This window comes from Ictidomys tridecemlineatus, chromosome 3 (assembly GCF_052094955.1).
Source record: "Ictidomys tridecemlineatus isolate mIctTri1 chromosome 3, mIctTri1.hap1, whole genome shotgun sequence".
Lineage (NCBI taxonomy): Eukaryota > Metazoa > Chordata > Mammalia > Rodentia > Sciuridae > Ictidomys > Ictidomys tridecemlineatus.
The window spans coordinates 74,228,336-74,249,836 of record NC_135479.1 but is presented as its reverse complement, the minus strand read 5'-3'; the positions used below and the strand labels follow the sequence as shown (position 1 = coordinate 74,249,836).

The window sequence follows — 21,501 nt, the reverse complement described above, 5'->3', positions numbered from 1 at the left end:
GAGTGACATCTCACAGCTGCAAATGTTCTGGGCCAGATTTCTTAAGACAGATACATGACAAAAACAATGCCATTAACATCCAGTAATGCTAAAGCCTGGGTATTAACAGGCTTTAAACATGCATCTCCACTGACCAGATTTTACCACAAGGAAAGGAAAATGGAATATTCTTTGGCTCTTCCACTAGAGATAACTCTTGACAAAGTCACTGAGTAGATAGCCCTAATTTCCTTTGGAAATTAGACTTTCTTTCTGTATACCTCCTGTGACATTGTAACTGAGCTGCAACAGAGGACCCACTGTAATACCCATAGATTTCCCCTTAACACCTGGGTGCCAAGGGAAAAAGGAGGCCTTCTCTTTGACACAAACTTGCTCTGCTGGTCAACAGGACAATTCTGCTCTCCTGGAGCTGGAAAGCTCTTCTGGGCATCCAAACATTTTTGTAAGATACTGCCCATGGAGATGGACCCTCCAGACTCTCAGAAACCAGATCTGAGGAAAACCACGGAAAAGTCACACATCAGTGTTGTATGAAACAAACATCAAAAGAATATAATGCTTCGTTTTGAAACGAATGCCTTGCACACAGTAATCCCAGGATAAACAGCATATGCTCTAAAAAGCACAACCCTGGCCATTGTACAACTTCAATAAGTGTTGTTCTCACTCCATGTCTCCTATGAGCAACAGCGGCAGCTGAAGTGGAGGAGATGTGCCATTCCATCCCCACAAGGTACGGATAATTTTGCTTGAATCCTAATGGTGGGCATCCTGGTTCTTGTAGAACCTTACATGAAACCAGACAGGACCCTAATCAGGGGCCATCTGGAACATCTAAGAACAGCCACTATGTGAAGGCCTAAATCCTGGAGCTGAAGCAAAGGATGCTCTTGCCCTCTGGTCTAAAGTTCATTCTGCAGCAGAGTGGGAAGGCCCAGTAGAATCACTCACCATGGGCCCTCCTGCCTCAGTGGTTCTTAGCTGCTGGGATTCTAGAGGTGTACAGGTAGTCGGTTTTCCAATGGCATCAGGGCTTTAGATGGGAAAGGAGTATTCGATGAGGACTCCCCAGTTGCTGTTTAGTGTTCCTTCTTTTATCTGTCGGATAAAGAGGTTTCTCTCATCTTCTGGAGTCTGCCCATTCTGAGCCCAGACAATACACGTGGACTGACACAGGTTGAGCATGTATATCAAATACTACTTCTCATTCTTCAGCTCCTCAATTTGGGTCTTTAGTTCGGCATTCAGACTTTCCAGCTTCTCTGACTGCAGGCACTCCATCTTTTCCTTTTGCTTGTTTTGACACTTGGTGGCTGTGATCTTATTTCTTTACCACTGCCTCTTTTTCCTTTCATCATCCTCAGGAGCTACCTCAGCTTTTGTGACTGACATCTCCAGTGGTCTGTCGCTGATCATGACTGACTCCAGCGCAGAGGACATCCAATGGCAGAGGTGCTTGTTCTGGATGGCAAACCTCAACTCTTCCTTGACAAAGGGTGTCTGTCAGGTTAGCAAAATCCTCAAATATCAGTAACCCAGGAGGGGACAGGCAGGGCACGATGGCGGAGGCACTGACTCCCAAGGCAGAGACCTGCTCTGGCTGTTGAAGCATCATTTTGCTTCAGTCTACGCTGGGTTGGGCTGTTTTTTTGTCCTGCCATTGATCAGTTGAGCACCCAGGACTCACAGCCAGAGCGAGGGCTGGCGGGTCACAGAGCAGGGAGAGAGCTGTGTAGTGCTCCCTTCGCGGAGTGACTGTGATACTGATCACCTTCTATAACCAGAAATAATAAAGAGCATGTGTGCAAAAGACTCATATAGGTTACCTAGCAGAAAATCATGATCCCTCACACAATTTTGATATCTAAACTAGTTCTTGAACACAAAGCCCATTGCTTGAATGAGGACCTGGATATCCTTGAGAATGGAACCCACAGAGCCCCTGTGAGTATAGAAAACATATCTACCCAATCTTTGCCCAATAGGATCTGTAGCCATGGGTCCAATTAACTATTCACTTTGGAAAAGGGTACACCCAAATCTTTTTGAGGAATGTTGGATATAGAAATTATGCCTTCATTTCTTCCTAATAACAGGGTGATGTAAAGATCAACCATAGTCCCCATGTTAAACTGGGGTATGTGAAGACCAAATGATGGATGGAGGCTAAGTCAATCCATAAGGTAGGTCTAATATGTGTAATTTCCTGCCATGGGAGGAAATAAATGATTGATCAGATGAGCAGGGTGATGTGTCTAATTTGTATTGACAGAAATTGACGGTCATGTGATGCTGGCCCTTAACCATTGTTGGGAGGGCTCTTTTAGGACTTGACAAAATATTGACAAATTTTTATTAAATACTTTACAAATCCTTATCAAATACTTGACAAATCTTAAAAACTTATCTCATTGTCATTTCTCTGGAGTATGACTTTTAAAATTATGAAGGAAATACCTATAATATAGAAAAGCATACATACTGGTTGGTAGGACCTATAAAGTAAATTCATTATGGCAAGCAGTACCAAGAGATTACTCCTGAAACTTCCTGACTGATCAAAGTATTGTAAATCAGAGTAATACTTTATTCAGGTAGCCTTAAAGATAAAAGGTATGTAGGAAAGAACATGTATGGCTAATATAAAAATAAGATGGATCACAGCAGATGAGAGTCAACGCTCACAAACCAAACATGTGGTTACTTCATGCTCAGCTATTGTGTAGATGTGTTAATCTTACAGGAACAGATCATCAGACTCTAGTGAATGATTATATTTCTAAATAATGTGTTCTTTTAATAGGCAGAATTAATATTATTAAAATGGCTATGTTACCAAAAGCACTTTACAGATTTAATGCAATTCCCATCAAAATCCCAATGGCATTCCTTGCAGAAATAGAAAAAGCAATCATGAAATTCATCTGGAAAAATAATAAACCCAGAATAGCTAAAGTCATTCTAAGCAGGAAGAGTGAAACTGGTGGTATCGAGATACCAGATTTTTAACTATACTACAGAGCAATAGTAACAAAAACAGCATGGTACTGGCACCAAAACAGATTGGTAGACCAATAGTACAGAATAGAGGACACAGAGACAAATCCACAAAATTACAACTACCTTATATTAGACAAAGTTGCTAAAAGCATGCAATGGAGAAAGGATAGCATGGTGCTGGGAGAACTGGAAATCCATATGCAACAAAATAAAATTGAATCCCTTTCTCTCACCATGCACAAAAGTCAACTCAAAATGGATCCAGGAGCTAGGAATCAAACCAGAGACTCTGTGTCTAATAGAAGAAAAAGTTGGCCCCGATCTTTATCACGTGGGGGCAGGCCCCAAATTCCTTAATAAGACACCTATAGCACAAGAGTTAAAACCAAGAATTAACAAATGGGACAAATTCAAACTAAAATTTTTTTCTCAGCAAGAGAAATAATATGTGAGGTGAATAGGGAGCCTACATCCTGGGAACAAATTTTTACCCCTCACACATCAGATAGAGCTCTAAACTCTAGAGTATACAAAGAACTCAAAAAGTTAAACAACAACAATAAAAAATAACCCAATCAACAAATGGGTCAAGGACCTGAACAGACACTTCTCAGAAGAGGACATACAATCAATCAACAAATACATGAAAAAAGGCTCACCATCTCTAGCAATCAGAGAAATGCAAATTAAAACTATTCTAAGATACCATCTCACTCCAATAAGAATGGCAGCCATTATGAAGTCAAACAACAATAAGTGCTGGTGAAGATACGGGGGTGGGGGTGGGGGAAGTTACACTCATACATTGCTGGTGGGACTGCAAATTGGTGCAGCCAATTTGGAAAGCAGTATGGAGGTTCCTTGGAAAGGAATCACCATTTTGGTTCCACCATTTGACCCAGCTATTCCCCTTCTCAGACCATACCCAAAAGACCTAAAAAGATCATACTACAGAGACTCAGCCACATCAATGTTTATAGTAGCACAATTCACAATAGCTAGACTGTGGAATTAACCTAGATGCCCTTCAATAGATGAATGGATTAAAAAAATGTGGCATTTATACACAATGGAATATTACTCAGCACTAAAAAATAACAAGATCATGGCATTTGCAGGGAAATGGATGGCATTAGAGCAGATTGTGCTAAGTGAAGTTAGCCAATCCTTAAAACACAAATGCCGAATGTCTTCTCTGATATAAAGAGGGTGACTCAAATTGGGATAGGGAGGAAGAACATGACAAGAAGATTACCACTAAATAGGGAAGAGATGTGGGAGGGAAAAGGAGGGAGAAGGGAAGTTGCATGGAAGATGGAAGGAGATCCCCATCGTTATACAGAATACGTGAATGACGTTGTGAGGAGAAAAAGAAAAAAAAAGTGTGTCACATTAGATTGGATAGAGAGAAGTGATGGGAGGGGGAGGGGAGGGGAAGGGGGGTTAGGGAGGGCAGTAGAATAAAATAGACATTATTATTGCTGTATGTAGAAAGGTGACTGTATGACCAATGTGATTCTGCAACCTGTACAATCAGAAAAATAAGAAATTATACCCCATTTGATTAAAATGTATGAATTGTCAAGATCATTGTACTGTCCTGTGTAGCTAATAAAAAATAAAATAAAATAAAATATGTGTTCTTTTAAATTCCTGTCAGGAAAGAAGATAAAAAGCAATTTTAATTTTTTTTTTTGGTAAGAAAGCTACTCACATTCACTCTTTTCACAGGTTATGATAGTTTTTCTGCAAAGTATAATCTGAAGGGATCTAAATCTTTTTGACATTCTTCTATATTGATTACAACATGCTAGTTGGATCTCATAAATAACATATGAGAAGTTTTTTGAATGACCTGACAAAACAAGTGTGTATGAGAGAGTATGATAAACATTAAAAGTTCTCCCTCTTTTCACTTCTAAATAATGCAATGATGGTATAGCCCAGTTGTAGATTCTGTAGTTAGTGTACAAGAGGCTCTGGGTTCATTCCCAAGCACAAAATAAAATTATAATAATTAGAAATATTTAATAGAGTTCAATCCCCCAGAAATTCCTTTGCACTTAACTTAGGGGCTATTTTTATGTAGTTATATTAGCAACAGTTTTGGAAATCCCAGTCAATATTTCCTTTTTGCTAAAATGGCATTGAAAGAGAAATCAGGTGGGAGAAAAAAATTTCCCTTATTTACTTCTATTTCCTTCGCAGCTACATTACACACTATTTTTTTTGTTCTTTTTCACTGTTTATATCATACACTCCTGATTTGCTAAGTGTTGTGAGAAAGTATATAGAAGTATATATTCAAGAAAATTTATCCCTCAGGGAACCATAATTTTATCTGGAAAGTGGAATTAGATTCTCTTTGCACATTAATTGCACCTGAGGATATTTGCACCCCATTACTGGAAATTTCTGAAAAGTTTCTCTTTTAGTTATTTTTGATAGTCTTTGGGCATTTTCATTAACCATTAGCAATTGTTTATGGTGTCCATCAGTGGATGGATGGATAAAGAAAATATGGTATATATATACATTAAGGAGTTTTATTCAGTCATAAAGAAGAATGAAATTAAGTCATTTGCAGGAAAATGGATGGAACTTGAGAACATTATGTTAAGTGAAATAAGCCAAACTCTGAAAATCAAGGGTCATATGTTTTCTCACATATGTGAATGCTAGAGAAGAAAAAAGGAAAAGAAAGAATGGAAGGGAGGCTAATCAGAGTAGAAGAAAAGGATGAGGGGGAAGGAAGAGTGGAGAGAAAGAGGAACTACTGGAAAATGATATCGACCAAATTATATTGTTGTATTGTCTACATGTATGAATAAGTACCAATGAATCATGCTATTATGTATGATTATGATATATCATAAAAATATGAAGAAAAGCTTTGTGATGGAGTTTTTGGTCTTCTAAATATAAATAATATTGTTGGAAACAGAGATAATTTGAGGTCTTCTTTTCTTATTTGTATTCCTTTAATTTCTTTCTTTTGCTTAATTGTCCTGGCTAGAGGTTCATGGAAAATGTTGACTGAAGGTGGTGACATAGGGCATCCCTGTCTTATTCCAGTTTTATAGGGAATACTTTTCAGTTTTTCTCCATTTAGAATGATGTTGGCCTTGGGTTTGATGCATATAGCTTTTACAATATTGAAGTGTGTTCTTATTAATCTCAGACTTTCTATGTTTTGAACATGAATAGATGCTGTATTTTATCAAATGCTTTTTCTTCATCTACTGAGGAAATTTTGTGATTCTTGTCTTTAAGTCTATTTATGTGATGAATTATATTTATTGATTTCAGTATGTTCAACCAATCTTGCATCACTGGGATGAAACCCAGTGATGATCATGGTGCACTATCTTTTTAATGTACTTTTGTATGCAAGTTACCAGTATTAAGAATTTTTGCATCCAAATTCATCAAGGATATTAGTCTGAAGTCTTCTTTCCTTGATGGGTCTTTGTCTGGTTTTGGTATCAGAGTGATATTCATAGAATGAATTTGGAAGGGTTCCTTTTTTATTTCATGGAATAATTTGAGGAGGATTGGTGTTAGTTCTTCTTTAAAGGTCTGGTAGACTTGGATGAGAATCCATTTGGTCCTGGGATTTTCTTTGTTGGAGGGCTTTTTGATGGCATCTTCAATTGCATTACTTGAAATAGATCTGTCTAAATTTCCTATGTCCTCCTGATTCAATTTGGGTAGGTCATAGTCATATGTCTCTAGGAATTTGTCTAACACCCATAAATCAATTGCATTTATATATACCAGTGATGAATCAGCTGAAAGAGAAATCAGGTAAACTATTCCAATTCACAATAGCCTCTAAAAGAAAAACAATCAATCTAATAAAAAGTGGTGAAATATTTATTAAAAACTATAGAACAATAAAGAAATTGAAGAAGACCTTAAAAGATGGAAAGATCTCCCATGTTCTTGGATAGGAAGAATAAATATTGCCAAAATGGCTATACTACCAAAAGTGTGATACAAATTTAATACATTTCCTATTAAAATTCCAGTGATGTTCTTTATAGAAATAGAAAAAAGCAGTCATGAAATTCATTTGGAAAAATAAGAGACCCAGAATAGCCAAAGCAATCCTTAGTGAGAAAAATGAAGCAGGAGGCAACACAATGCCAGATCTTAAATTATGCTATGGAACTATAGTAACAAAACAGTATGGTGTTGACATCAAAACAGGCATGAAGACCAATGGAAGAGAATAGAAGATGCAGATAAACCCAAATAAATACAGTTATCTCATACTAGACAAAGGTACCAAAAACATACATTGTAGAAAAGGTAGCTTTTTCAATAATTGTGCTGGGAAAACTGGAAATCCATAGGTAGTAGGTTTAAATTTAACCCCTATCTCTCATGCTGAACGAAAGTGAACTTGAAGTGGATCAAAGAGCTAGGTATTAGACCAGAAATGCTGCGGTGCAGGGTTTACTAGAAAAAAAAAGTAGGCCCAACTCTCCAACATGTTGGTTTAGAAACTGACTTCCTCAATAAGACTCTAAAGTGTAAGAAGTAAAATAAAAATTAATAAATGGGATTGTATCAAATGGAAAAGTTTCTTCACAGTAAAGAAAAAAAATCAAGAATGTGAAGAGAAAACCTACAGAATGGGAGAAAAATCTTTGCCAACCACACCTTAGATAAGGGATTAATTTCTAGGATACACAAGAAATTAAAAATCTTAACACTTAAAAAAACCCCAAATAAGCCAATCAATAAGTGGGCAAAGGAACTGAACAGACACTTCTCAAAAGAAGAAATATGATTATTTAACAAATATATGTGAAAATGTTCAATATCATATCTAGCAGTTATAGAAATGCAATTTACAACCAGTTTGAGATTTCACTCCACTCCAATCAGAATTACAATTAAAAGGAATACAAGCAATAATAAATATTGGCAAGGATGTGGGGGAAAGAGTATACTCACATTGTTGGTAGTACTGCAGATTAGTGCATTGACTCTGGAAAGCAGTATGACAATTCCTCAAGAAACTAGGATTGGAACTACCATATAACCCAGTTATCCCACTCTTTGATATATATTCAAAGGAGTTAAAAATCAGCATACTACTGTGATGCAGTTATGTCAGTGTTCATAGCAGCACAATTTGTGATAGCTAAGCTATGGAACCAACCTATGTGACCTTACCAAATGAATGGATAAAGAAAGTATAGTATATATGCACTATGGAATATTAATCAGCCATAAATAAGAATGACATTATGACATTTGTTGGTATGTGGATGAAACTGAAGGCTCATGATAAATGAAATAAGCCAATTCCCAAAACTCAAAGGTTGAATATTCTCTCTTCCCACAACAAGGGGAAGGAGGGGAAGAATAGAAGTTCATTGAATTAGATAAAGGAAAATGAAAGAAAAACAGGGTAATAATAGGAATGATAGAGAATGAATCTGAGACAACTTTCCTATGTACATATATGAATATGCATCAGTGAAACTCCACATCATACACATCCACAAGTCAGTGATCCTAATTAGAATAGATATATTCCATGCTTGTATAAATAGATCAAAATAGATTCTACTGTCACATATAATTAAAAAGAACAAGTAAAAAAAAGAAAAAATATAGAAAAAAGTGTGATGTTGTCTTTGAGTTTATCATATATAACCTTATGATGTTGAGGTCAATGGCTTCTATCCCCAGTTTCTTCTTCTTTTTTGTCAAAATGGGACCTGAATTTTGCTGAGGGTTTTTTTTTATCCATTGAAATGATCATGTGATTTTTTTCTTAAATCTATTTACATAAATTATGTTATCAATTTGTGCATGTTGAATAATCTTTGCATAGATAGACCTGGAATTAAACCAATTTGATTATCATGTACAAGATTCTCAATGTATTTTTGATACAGATTGTTTTAAATATTTTTATTAGTTGTTCATGGATCTTTATTTTATTTACTTATTTATATGTGGTGCTAAGGATCGAATCCGGTGCCTTGAACATGCCAGACAAATGCTCTATCACTGAGCCACAACACCAGCCCCTGATGTGGATTGTTAACATTTAATTATGGATTTTTGCATCTATGATCATCAGGGAAACTGGTCTGTAGGTTTTTTTCCTTAGACATGTCCTTATCTGGATTTGGTATACAGGTGATACTGGCTTTATAATATGAATTTGGAAGTATTCCCCTTTCTGCTTTGTGTTTCCAAGAATAATTTAAGGAGCACTGACATTGTTTCATAATTTAGGTCTTTCTTTTTCTTTTGGTTATTTGGCTAAATATTTGTCAATCTTGTTTGTTTTTCAAAGAACCAACTCTTTGTTATATTAGTCCTTTGAATTTTAAAATTCTCTATTTCATTAATTTCAGCTTTAATCCTATTTCTTTTCTTCTAGTGGTTTTAGAGTTGATTTGGTCTTGCTAAAGGCCTTAAGGCCTTAAGAATGAGCATTAGGTTGTTTATTTGGGATTTTTTTTAAATGGAGGCAATCAATGCTATAAAATTTCCTCTTAGAACTGCCTTCATTGTGTTCCAGAGATACTGATATGTTGCATATTTATTCTTGGCTGATTCTAGGAATTTAAAAAAATTTCCCGTTATTTCTTTGATGTCTCATTTATTGTTCAGAAGTGATTGTTCAATTTCCATGTGTTTATGTAGTTTCTATAGCTTTTATTGAGTTTGATATTTTTTGGTTCTCTATACTTGGCATTTTAATTATAAAGTGATGGAGAGGTTCTTTTCTGAGTGTATTTGAGGTTCTGAATGTCTCCTGTGTCTTCACATTCATCACAATCCCAAGGTTTAGAAAAATTTCTGCTATTATTTTACTGAAATAATATTTCAATGTCATTAGCCTGAGTCTCAGTTTCTTCTTTACTTCTTTTAATGTTGTCCCAGAGTTTTTGTATATTCAGATCATGGTTTCTTTCTTTATTTCTCTTTCTTTCTTTCCTTTTTTATTAATGCTGAATGTTCAAATTCATATACCTTATCTTTAAGGTCTGAAATACTGTATTCTCTGTCATCTAATCTATTGATGAAACTTCCAGCTGATTTTTAAATTTGATTTGTTTAGTCTTTCATTTCAAGGCTTTCTTTTAAGTTCTTTTTTGAAATCTTTCTTTATTGAAATGCTGTTTTAATCCTGTTTTGTCTATTTGTTCATTCATTAGAACTTCCTTTAGTTATTGATCATTTTCACAATGAACTTTTGAATTCTTTGTTATTTCATCTATATCAGTATCTATGGATTCAGGAAATTTTGGAGGCATTTGGTTGGCCTATTTCCTCATTTTTTTCAGAAGTCCTAGATTTGCTGATTTTCTGAGATGGAGTCCTCTTCATTTTTTTTAAAATGTAAGGGCTCTTTAGATATTAGTTATCTTTTTATAATAAACTCTGGATGAGTGAATGTCTTAACTTCAACACTTTTGATCACGTTAAGTTCAACCACCAGTATCACTTTAAGAGAAGAGAGTAATAATGGTAATTTAAGAGCAAACCATATATGCTATAAATGTTATTACTAATAACATGTGATGTAGAACTCTACAACTCTATTTACCAAGGAGAAAAAGTGGGTGAGAAAAAAATAAAAATTAATTTTGTATTTACACAGTGACCTGGGAAGTCTTTCTCTCTTTTACTTTCCTGTTTAGTGTCTTTTTAAATTTTTTAAAATTTTTTATTTTTTAAAAATTTTTATTGTTGGTTGTTCAAAACATTACATAGTTCTTGACATATCATATTTCATACTTTGATTCAAGTGGGTTATGAAATCCCATTTTTACCCCGTATACAGATTGCAGAATCACATCAGTTACACATCCACTGATTCACATATTGCCATACTAGTGTCTGTTATATTCTGCTGCCTTTCCTATCCTCTACTATCCCCCCTTCCCTCCCCTCCCCTCCCCTCTTCTCTCTCTACCCCACCTATAGTAATTCATTTCTCTCCCTTGTTTTTCCCTTTCCCCTCACTTTCTCTTCTATGTAATTCTGTATAACCCTGAGGGTCTCCTTCCATTTCCATGCAATTTCCCTTCTCTCTCCCTTTCCCTCCCACCTCTCCTCCCTGTTTAATGTTAATCTTCTTCACATGCTCTTCCTCCCTACTCTGTTCTTAATTACTCTCCTTATATCAAAGAAGACATTTGGCATTTGTTTTGTAGGGCTTGGCTAGCTTCACTTAGCATAATCTGCTCTAATGCCATCCATTTCCCTCCAAATTCTATGATTTTTGTCATTTTTTAATGCAGAGTAATACTCCATTGTGTATAAATGCCACTTTTTTTTATCCATTCGTCTACTGAAGGGCATCTAGGTTGGTTCCATAGTCTTGCTATTGTGAATTGTGCTGCTATGAACATCGATGTAGCAGTGTCCCTGTAGTATGCTCTTTTTAGGTCTTTAGGGAATAGACCAAGAAGGGGAATAGCTGGGTCAAATGGTGGTTCCATTCCCAGCTTTCCAAGAAATCTCCATACTGCTTTCCAAATTGACCCCACCAATTTGCAGTCCCACCAGCAATGTACAAGTGTACCCTTTTCCCCACATTCTTGCTAGCACTTATTGTTGTTTGACTTCATAATGGCTGTCAATCTTACTGGAGTGAGATGGTATCTTAGGGTGATTTTGATTTGCATTTCTCTGACTGCTAGAGATGGTGAGCATTTTTTCATGTACTTGTTGATTGATTGTATGTCCTCCTCTGAGAAGTGTCTGTTCAGGTCCTTGGCCCATTTGTTGATTGGGTTATTTGTTATCTTATTGTTTAATTTTTTGAGTTCTTTGTATACTCTGGATATTAGGGCTCTATCTGAAGTGTGAGGAGTAAAGATTTGTTCCCAGGATGTAGGCTCCCTATTTACTTCTCTTATTGTTTCTTTTGCTGAGAAAAAACTTTTTAGTTTGAGTAAGTCCCATTTGTTGATTCTAGTTATTAACTCTTGTGCTATGGGTGTCCTATTGAGGAATTTGGAGCCCGACCCCACAGTATCTAGATCATAGCCAACTTTTTCTTCTATCAGATGCCGTGTCTCTGATTTGATATCAAGCTCCTTGATACATTTTGAGTTAACTTTTGTGCATGGTGAGAGAAAGGGATTCAGTTTCATTTTGTTGCATATGGACTTCCAGTTTTCCCAGCACCATTTGTTGAAGATGCTATCCTTCCTCCATTGCATGCTTTTAGCCCCTTTATCAAATATAAGATAGTTGTAATTTTGTGGATTGGTTTTTGTGTCCTCTATTCTGTACCATTGGTTCACCTGCTTGTTTTGGTACCAGTACCATGCTGTTTTTGTTACTATTGCTCTGTAGTATAGTTTGAAGTCTGGTATCGCTATACTGCCTGATTTACACTTCCTGCTTAGAGTTGTTTTTGCTATTCTGGGTCTTTTATTCTTCCATATGAATTTCATGATTACTTTATATATTTCTACAAGAAATGCTGTTGGGATTTTGATTGGCATTGCATTAAACCTATAGAGAACTTTTGGTAATATTGCCATTTTGATGATGTTGGATCTGCCTATCCATGAACAGGGTATATTTTTCCATCTTCTAAGATCTTCTTCTATTTCTCTCTTTAGGGTTCTGTAGTTTTCATTATATAAGTCTTTCACCTCTTTTGTTAGGTTGATTCCCAAGTATTTTATTTTTTTTGAGGATATTGTGAATGGAGTGGTTGTCCTCATTTCCATTTCAGAGGATTTGTTGCTGATATACAGGAATGCCTTTGATTTATGCGTGTTGATTTTATAACCTGCCACTTTGCTGAATTCATTTATTAGATCTAATAGTTTCTTTGTAGACACTTTTGGGTCTGCCAGGTATAGAATCATGTCAACTGCAAATAGTGATAATTTAAGTTCTTCTTTTCCTATCTTTATGCCTTTAATTTCTTTCATCTGTCTAATTGCTCTGGCCAGTGTTTTGAGAACTATGTTGAACAGAAGTGGTGAGAGAGTGCATACCTGTCTTGTTCCAGATTTTAGAGGGAATGCCTTCAATTTTTCTCCGTTCAGAATGATGCTAGCCTGAGGCTTAGCATAGATAGCTTTTACAATATTTAGGTATGTTCCTGTTATCCCTAGTTTTTCTAGAGTTTTGAACATGAAGGGATGCTGTACTTTGTCAAATGCTTTTTCTGCATCTATCGAGATGATCATATGGTTCTTATCTTTAAGTCTATTGATGTGGTGAATAACATTTATTGATTTCCACATATTTAACCAGCCTTGCATCCCAGGGATGAATCCTACTTGATCATGGTGCACAGTTTTTTTGATATGCTTTTGTATCCGATTTGCCAGAATTTTATTGAGGATTTTTGCATCTAGATTCATTAGAGATATTGGTCTGTAGTTTTCTTTCTTTGAAGTGTCTTTGTCTGGTTTAGGAATCAGGGTGATGTTGGCTTCGTAGAATGAATTTGGAAGTTCTCCCTCTTTCTCTATTTCCTGGAATAGCTTGAAAAGTATTGGTATTAGTTCTTCTTTAAAGGTTTTGTAAAACTCTGCTGTATACCCATTCGGTCCTGGGCTTTTCTTAGTTGGTAGTCTTTTGATGGCTTCTTCTATTTCCTCGATTGATATTGGTCTGTTTAGGTTGTCCATATTCTCCTGACTCAATCTGGGTAGATCATATGACTTAAGAAATTTATCGATGCCTTTACTATCTTCTATTTTATTGGAGTATAAGGATTAAAAATAATTTCTAATTATCTTCTGTATTTCTGAAGTGTTTGTTGTGATATTGCCTTTTTCATCCCATATGCTAGTAATTTGAGTTCTCTCTCTTCTTCTCTTTGTTAGCATGGCTAAGGGTCTATCAATCTTATTTATTTTTTCAAAGAACCAACTTTTAGTTTTGTCAATTTTTTCAATTGTTTCTTTTGTTTTGATTTCATTAATTTCAGCTCTGATTTTAATTATTTCTTTCCTTCTACTTCTTTTGCTGTTGTTTTGCTCTTCTTTTTCTAGGATTTTGAGATGAAGTGTGAGATCATTTATTTGTTGATTTTTTCTTTTTTAAAGGAATGAACTCCAGGCAATAAATTTTCCTCTTAGAACTGCTTTTATTGTGTCCCATAGATTCCGATATGTTGTGTCTGTGTTTTCATTTATCTCTAAGAATTTTTTAATTTCCTCCTTGATATCTTCTATAACCCATTGATCATTCAGTAACCTATTGTTCATTCTCCAAGTGATGCATGATTTTTCCTTTCTTCTTTTATCGTTGTTGATTTCCAGTTTCATTCCATTATGATCAGATAAGATGCATGGTATTATCTCTACTCCTTTTTTTTAAAGAGAGAGTGAAAGAGGAGAGAGAGAGAGAGAGAATTTTTTTTCAATATTTATTATTTTTTTTAGTTCTTGGTGGACACAACATCTTTGTTGGTATGTGGTGCTGAGGATCGAACCCGGGATGCACGCATGCCAGGCGAGCACGCTACTGCTTGAGCCACACCCCCAGCCCAATCTCTACTCCTTTATAATGTCTAAGAGTTGCCCTGTGACATAATATATGATCTATTTTTTGAGAAGGATCCATGTGCTGCTGAGAAAAAAGTGTAACTGCTTGATGTTGGGTGGTATATTCTATATATGTCAATTAAGTCTAGGTTATTGATTGTATTATTGAGTTCTATAGTTTCTTTATTCAACTTTTGTTTGGAAGATCTGTCCAGTGGTGAGAGAGGTGTGTTGAAGTCTCCCATAATTATTCTATGGTGGTCTATTAGACTCTTAAACTTGAGAAGAGTTTGTTTGATGAACATAGCTGCACCATTGTTTGGAGCATATATATTTATGATTGTTATGTCTTGTTGGTGTATGGTTCCCTTGAGCAGTATGTAGTGTTCCTCTTTATCCCTTTTTATTAACTTTGTCTTGAAATCTATTTTATTTGATATGAATATGGACACTCCTGCTTGTTTCTGAAGTCCATATGAGTGATATGATTTTTCCCAACCTTTTACCTTCAGTCTATGTATGTCTTTTCCTATCAAATGCATCTCCTGTAGGCAGCATATTGTTGGATTTTTTTTGATCCATTCTACTAGCCTGTGTCTCTTAATTGGTGAGTTTAAGCCATTAACATTTAGGGTTAATATGGAGATATAGATTGTTCTTCCAGCCATATTTGTTTATTTATGTTACTTAACATGGTTTGTTTTCCTCTTTGATTATTTTTTCCCTTTACTGTACTACCTCCCACTGTTGGTTTTCATTGCTATTTTCCATTTCCTCTTCCTGTAATGTTTTGCTGAGGATGTTTTGAAGAGATGGTTTTCTAGCTGCAAATTCTTTTAACTTTTGTTTATCGTGAAAGGTTTTAATTTCATCTTCCATCCTGAAACTTAATTTTGCTGGATACACAATCCTTGGTTGGAACCCATTTTCTTTCAGCATTTGAAATGTGTTGTTCCAGGATCTTCTAGCTTTCAGAGTCTGTTGAAAGATCAGCTGTTATCCTGATTGGTTTACCCCTAAATGTAATCTCCTTCCTTTCTCTTGAAGCTTTTAAAATTCTCTCCTTATTCTGTATGTTGGGCATCTTCATTATAATGTGTCTAGGTGTGGATCTCTTATGATTTTGCACATTCAGCGTCCTGTAGGCTTCTAGGATTTGGGATTCTGTCTCATTCTTCAAGTATGGGAAGTTTTCTCGTATTATTTCGTTTAACAGATTGCTCATTCCTTTGGTTTAGACCTCTATACCTTCCTGTATCCCAATGACTCTTAAGTTTGGTCTCTTTTTGTTATCCCAAATTTCTTGGATGTTTCGCTCATGGTTTCTTAAAGTCTTGCTGAGCTGTGTATGTTCTTTTCAAGTTGAAATACTTTGTCTTCATTGTCTGATGTTCTATCTTCTAAGTGTTCTACTCTTTTCAAGTTGAAATATTTTGTCTTCATTGTCTGATGTTCTATCTTCTAAGTGTTCTACTCTGCTGGTAGTATTCTCATTTGAGTTTTTAAGTTGGTTTATTGCTTCCTGCATTTCTAGGATTTCTGTTTGTTTTTATAACCTCTATCTCCCTATATAGTTGATCTTTTGCTTCTTGGATTTGTTTATGTAATTCATTGTCGAAGTGATCTTTCATTGTCTGATTTTGTTGTCTAATGTCTTCCTTGAGACTCCAGATCATCTGAAGCATGTAAATCCTCAATTCTTTATCTGACATTCCATCTGCTGCAGCTATTACTCTTCTAAAGTTGAGTTGACCTGCATTGCTTGTGGTCCTTTCTTTCCTTGTCTTTTCATACTGCTCGTGTTTCTTTCTGCTTGTTGAAGCTGTTGTGTTATTGAATTTTCCCCCTATATATTTATATTGCTCTTGTATAGTTGCAAAGTATCCCTTGCAGGTGCAGGCGGCATCTGTGCTCCTCCTCCAGTTGGGGTGATCTGTCTATCACGCCGGTGGGCTGCTGGGCCTGTTCTCCAGGTTACAGGTCTGCCTACCTTGCTTGTGCAGGTGGTGGCTGTGCCCCTCCTCCAATTGGGGTGATCTTTCAACTAGGCCGGCGAGCCGCTGGGCCTCTTCTCTGGGACGCACGGTCTGCCTACCTGTGGGCTGCAGCTGGGCCCTTCCTCCAATTGGGGATGCAGGTGTGGGCGGCAGCTCTGCTCTGCCCATCCTCCAATTGAGGTGATGTATCTACCATGCCGGCAGGCCGCTGGGCCTGCTCTGCCGGTCGGTCACAAGTCTGCCCACCTTGCAGGTGGGAAGCGGCTCTGCTCCGCTCCTCCTCCAATTGGGGCAATGTGTCTACCACGCTGGCAGGCCACTGGGCCTGCCCCACCGGTTGGTCGCAGGTCTCCTGTCTAGTGTCTTAAAGGTCATCAAAATCATCCCCTGTAAATCCAGGTAGACTGAGCTGAGGAACCAAAATATATTGAACATTTCTATTTCCTTTTTTGGGTGTTGAATCTCTTTGAAAACATACTGGTTCCTTTAAAATTAACCATCAAAGGAAGATAAAAACAATTCTAAACTATCTAGGATGTTGTTTTGGTTCTATCATTCATAATCCCATTATGTTCTTATTCTACCTCTTCCTGCATCATCTTCCTGTTGATGTCATGTGCTTGGAGGTCTTGGTCTGGACTAGTAGATACATGATGCTTTTTCTCAACAGGAACAAGAAAAGACAGTAAAATATATTTACAGCTCTAGACAAATCTCCAATCTCTCCCCATGGCAAAGTCTATGCAGAATAGTCTGATCTTTGTTTGTCCTTTTTTTCACATTTTCTTCAATCTCCTCAATATACATGTATATGTTTAATAATACACATTCATGACTGTTTAATGTAAATATATTTATGGGTGCATGTCTTCTAATTTTTAATCCTTTTATGCTTATTAGCAGTCATTTTCACATTTTCCCTTGTCTTATGTGAGAGAAATTAAATAGTCCACAAATTGCTCAAATGATTTAATATCTTGACTTCTCTTCAAGAAATTCCTTAAATTATGCATATACATATAATATGTGTATGTGTGTCTGTGTACACACACACACACACACACACACACACACACACACATATCTCAAGCATTAAATATGCAAACACTCATGCTCCAAGCAGTAGTGTACAAACAAAAAGCATTCACCATTGTAGAACTTTAGAACTTAAGTAAGGCCTAAAGGTAAAGGGAACAACATGTTTTGAGGCCAAAAAGTAACTTGTAAATTGTGCGCTCTGTCAAATATAAGTTGTACTTTGGCAATTTTTACAATGCTTTCAATCCATTTGGCCTAACTGACATTTATAAACTGCTTCACCCAACAATACCAATATACATTCTTTCCAAGGACACATGGAACATTTGCCAAAATGGGTCATATTCTGGTACACAAAACATTCTTAAAAATTTTAAACATATTAAAATAATACAAAACACATTTTTTGAACAGACTTAAACTGATCAAAACTAAATTTAAATTAAAAATCTGTACACAAACTATATCTGCAAAGTCCCCCAAATGTTTATTTTTATAATAACAAAATTACACAGTTTAATGAAGGACCAAAATCATTCCAGGTTGAAGAATAAATTTAAAAAGAAATTAGAGATTATTTAAAATGAATGAAAATGATTAGTAGGCTGAAAAATGCCCAGCAAAATATTCATCCTAATCCCTAGAGTTTAAGGATTTTAGCAAATAGGGTTAAGTATCTTGAGCCAAGGCAATTATTCTGGACTGTTCAGGTGGGCCCTTATTAATTCCTTAGGGCCACTATAAAAATACTATAGCTGGGTGTTTTAAACAATAGAAATTCTTTGTTTAACAGTTCTGAAGTCTAGAAGCCTGAAACCAATATGACAGCAGGGCTGTGTTCCCACTAAGACCAGTATGGGACAATCCATACTTATCTCTTCTAAATTCTGATGTTTTCTGGCAATCCTTGGTATCCTATGGCTTGAGTTCGCATTATTGCAAGCCCTATCTCTAGAATCACATCACCTTCTTCTTCCTGTGTGTCTCTGTCTGTTTTCTCTTTCCCAAGTCATATTGGATTAGAAATGACCTGAATCTATTATGACTTCATCTTAAATTGACCATATTTGCAGAGATCATATTTTTAAAAAAGGTCAAAATCATAGGTTCTGAGAATTAGAACTTCAACATATCTTTTCAGAGGATACAATTCAGCCCATAACAATGCTACATGCCATAACAAGAATCATTATAAGAAAGAGAGGGAGATTATACACAGAGGAAAAGATGATTTAAAGATGGATGCAAAGATTGGAGGATTGGAATTTAGAAGCCAAGGAGCATCATCAGCCCCCAGAAATTAGAAGGAACAGATTCTTCTTCTAGAATTTCTGGAGGGAATGCAGTCCTGCCAATAGCTTGGGCTTTGCTCTAGCAAAACTGATTCTGAATTTCTGGCCTTTAGAACTATAAGAAAATAAATTTCTTTTTTTTAAAGAGAGAGTGAGAGAGGAGAGAGAGAGAGAGAGAATTTTTAATATTTATTTTTTTTTTAGTTGGCGGACACAACATCTTTGTTGGTATGTGGTGCTGAGGATCGAACCCAGGCTGCACGCATGCCAGGCGAGCGTGCTACCACTTGAGCCAAATCCCCAGCCCTAAATTTCTTTTTTTTTAAAGGAGAGAGAGAGAGAGAGAGAGAGAGAGAGAGAGAGAGAGAGAGAGAGAGAATTTTGATATTTATTTTTTAGTTTTCAGCAGACACAACATCTTTGTTGGTATGTGGTGCTGAGGATTGAACCCGGGCCGCACGCATGCCAGGTGAGCGCGCTACTGCTTGAGCCACATCCCCAGCCCAGAAAATAAATTTCTATTGTTTTAGCCCACTAAATTAGTAGTAATTTTTTACTACTGATGTTTATGGTGATGTTCATGCTGATCCTGTTCACAATAGCCAAACAGTGGAAACAACATAAAGTCTATCATAGGACAAACACACAAACTACAGAGTATACTATACAAAAAATCATTATTCTGCTATAAAGATGAAGCACTGATAGATGCTATAATGTGGATAAACCTAAAAACATCATAAGCAAATGTAGCCAGACACAAAAGTTCATATACTGTATGATTCTATTTATATGAAATAGACAAATATATTGGGATAGAAATCTGATTGTTGGTTACAAGTGCAGGGGAGAAGATGGAATGGGTATTGGGCTTTATTTTGGGGTGATAAAAAATTTCAAAGACTATCCTTTCAGGCAATTTTAGGTTCTCAGTACAGTTGGGCAGAAAATACAGAGTTCCTATATACCTTTTGCCTCCACAAACTCATAGGTTCCCAACTATCAACATCCAGAACCATTGTGGTATGCTTGTTGCCATTGATTAAACCGTATTGATATGTCGTTTTCACCTAAAGTCCATAGTTTACATTAGTGTTCACTTTTGACATATATTCTATTGGTTTGACAAATGTATGATGACATATAACCACCATTATAGTATCATGCAGAATAGCTTCATCATCCTAAAAATGCCTAATTCTAGCCAGGTGTAGTGGTCTGCATCTGTAATCCCAGCAATATAGGAAGTTAAGAATGGAGCTAAGGATGACAAGTTCAAGGCTATCATGGGCAACTTGTTGAGTCCCTATCTAAAAAAAAGATGTAACTTAGATGTAAAAAGTGATGTAACTTAGAGTTTGCCTAGTGTGTGAGGGCTTGTGTTCAATCTAAGCTGGAAAAAGAAGCTCTGTTCTATTTTTTACCTCCTCTTGCTCCAAACAACTGGGGCAACTACCAACCATTTTCCTGTCTATAGAGTTTTGTCTTTACTAGAATGCCCTATAGTTTGAAACATATAGTAAGTAGCCTTTTAAGATTGGTTTCTTTCACTTAGTTAAGATGCATTTAAGGGCTTGTAGCTCAGTGGTAGAGCACTTGCCTAGCACATGTGAGGCAGTGGGTTCAATCCTCAGTAACACATAAAAATAAATAAATAAAATAAAGGTATTGTGTCCACCTACAACTTAAAAAAACTTAAAAAAGATGAATTTAGGTTTCCTTTTGCTCATTTATTTTTAACACTGAGTAACAACCTATTTCTGGTTGTACCACAGTTTATCCATTCACCTATTGAGGAATATTTTGGTTTCTTCAGAGTTTTGGCAATAATGAATAAAGCTGCTATAAGCATCCTGTATATGTTTTTGTGTGGTTATATGTTTTCAACTCATTTGGGTTAATATCTTAAGCATGATTGCTAGATCATATGGTAATCCTATATTTGGCTGTGTAAGAAACTGCAAAACTCTCTTTCAAAGTGGCTATGCCATGAATGAGAATTCTATTGCTTTACATCCTTGCCCTCATTAGATGTTGTCAATTTTTTTTTTGTTTAAGCCATTCTAATAGGTTTGAAGTAGTATGTATATCCAATGTGGGATTTTGTCAATCTGAGTACAATTGTGTCTTCAGAATTGGGGAAATAACCATTGGATGTCTTCAGAGACCCACTGGACCCACTGTGAGAAGGACTGAGTTAAAAACTAGTGATCATCTAGTGGTGGACCATACTTTGTGTATCCTGGAATTAGTTTCAGGTCAAAGTCAGTGTCCCTTGGTGTGAACAGTCACTCTGGTAATGGCTCTTGGTCCTGTTGGGAAAGGCTGGGAGAAAGATTAAGAGAATAAATATTGGCAGTGTAATGAGGTCTTTCCTCAATTTTATCAAAGGAGCTTTAAATATGTAAATTTACTCAAGTCCAATGTGGTTGAAGGACCATAACTCTCTGTTTTAGTGATTCAAGTGACTTGATTAGAGGGCTATGGTGAGAGGTAGACGGGTGTAGAAATGTGGGATATTTGTGATGATGTAAACTTGATATATTTTGACTGTATCAATTATAATATCTTGGGTTGTGATATTAGAGTTCAGTTTTGCAAGATGTTGCAATTAGGAGAAATTAGGCAAAGGATACATGAGACCTTCTGTATAGTTTCTTTTTTTCC

General features: G+C 36.2%; 1 pseudogene; it reads right to left on the bottom strand.

Annotated features, from left to right (window-relative positions):
- Positions 1–1,038: 1,038 nt before the first annotated feature.
- Positions 1,039–1,656, bottom strand: LOC101978496 (cyclic AMP-dependent transcription factor ATF-3 pseudogene; annotated as a pseudogene).
- Between the last annotated feature and the right edge of the window lie 19,845 nt (positions 1,657–21,501).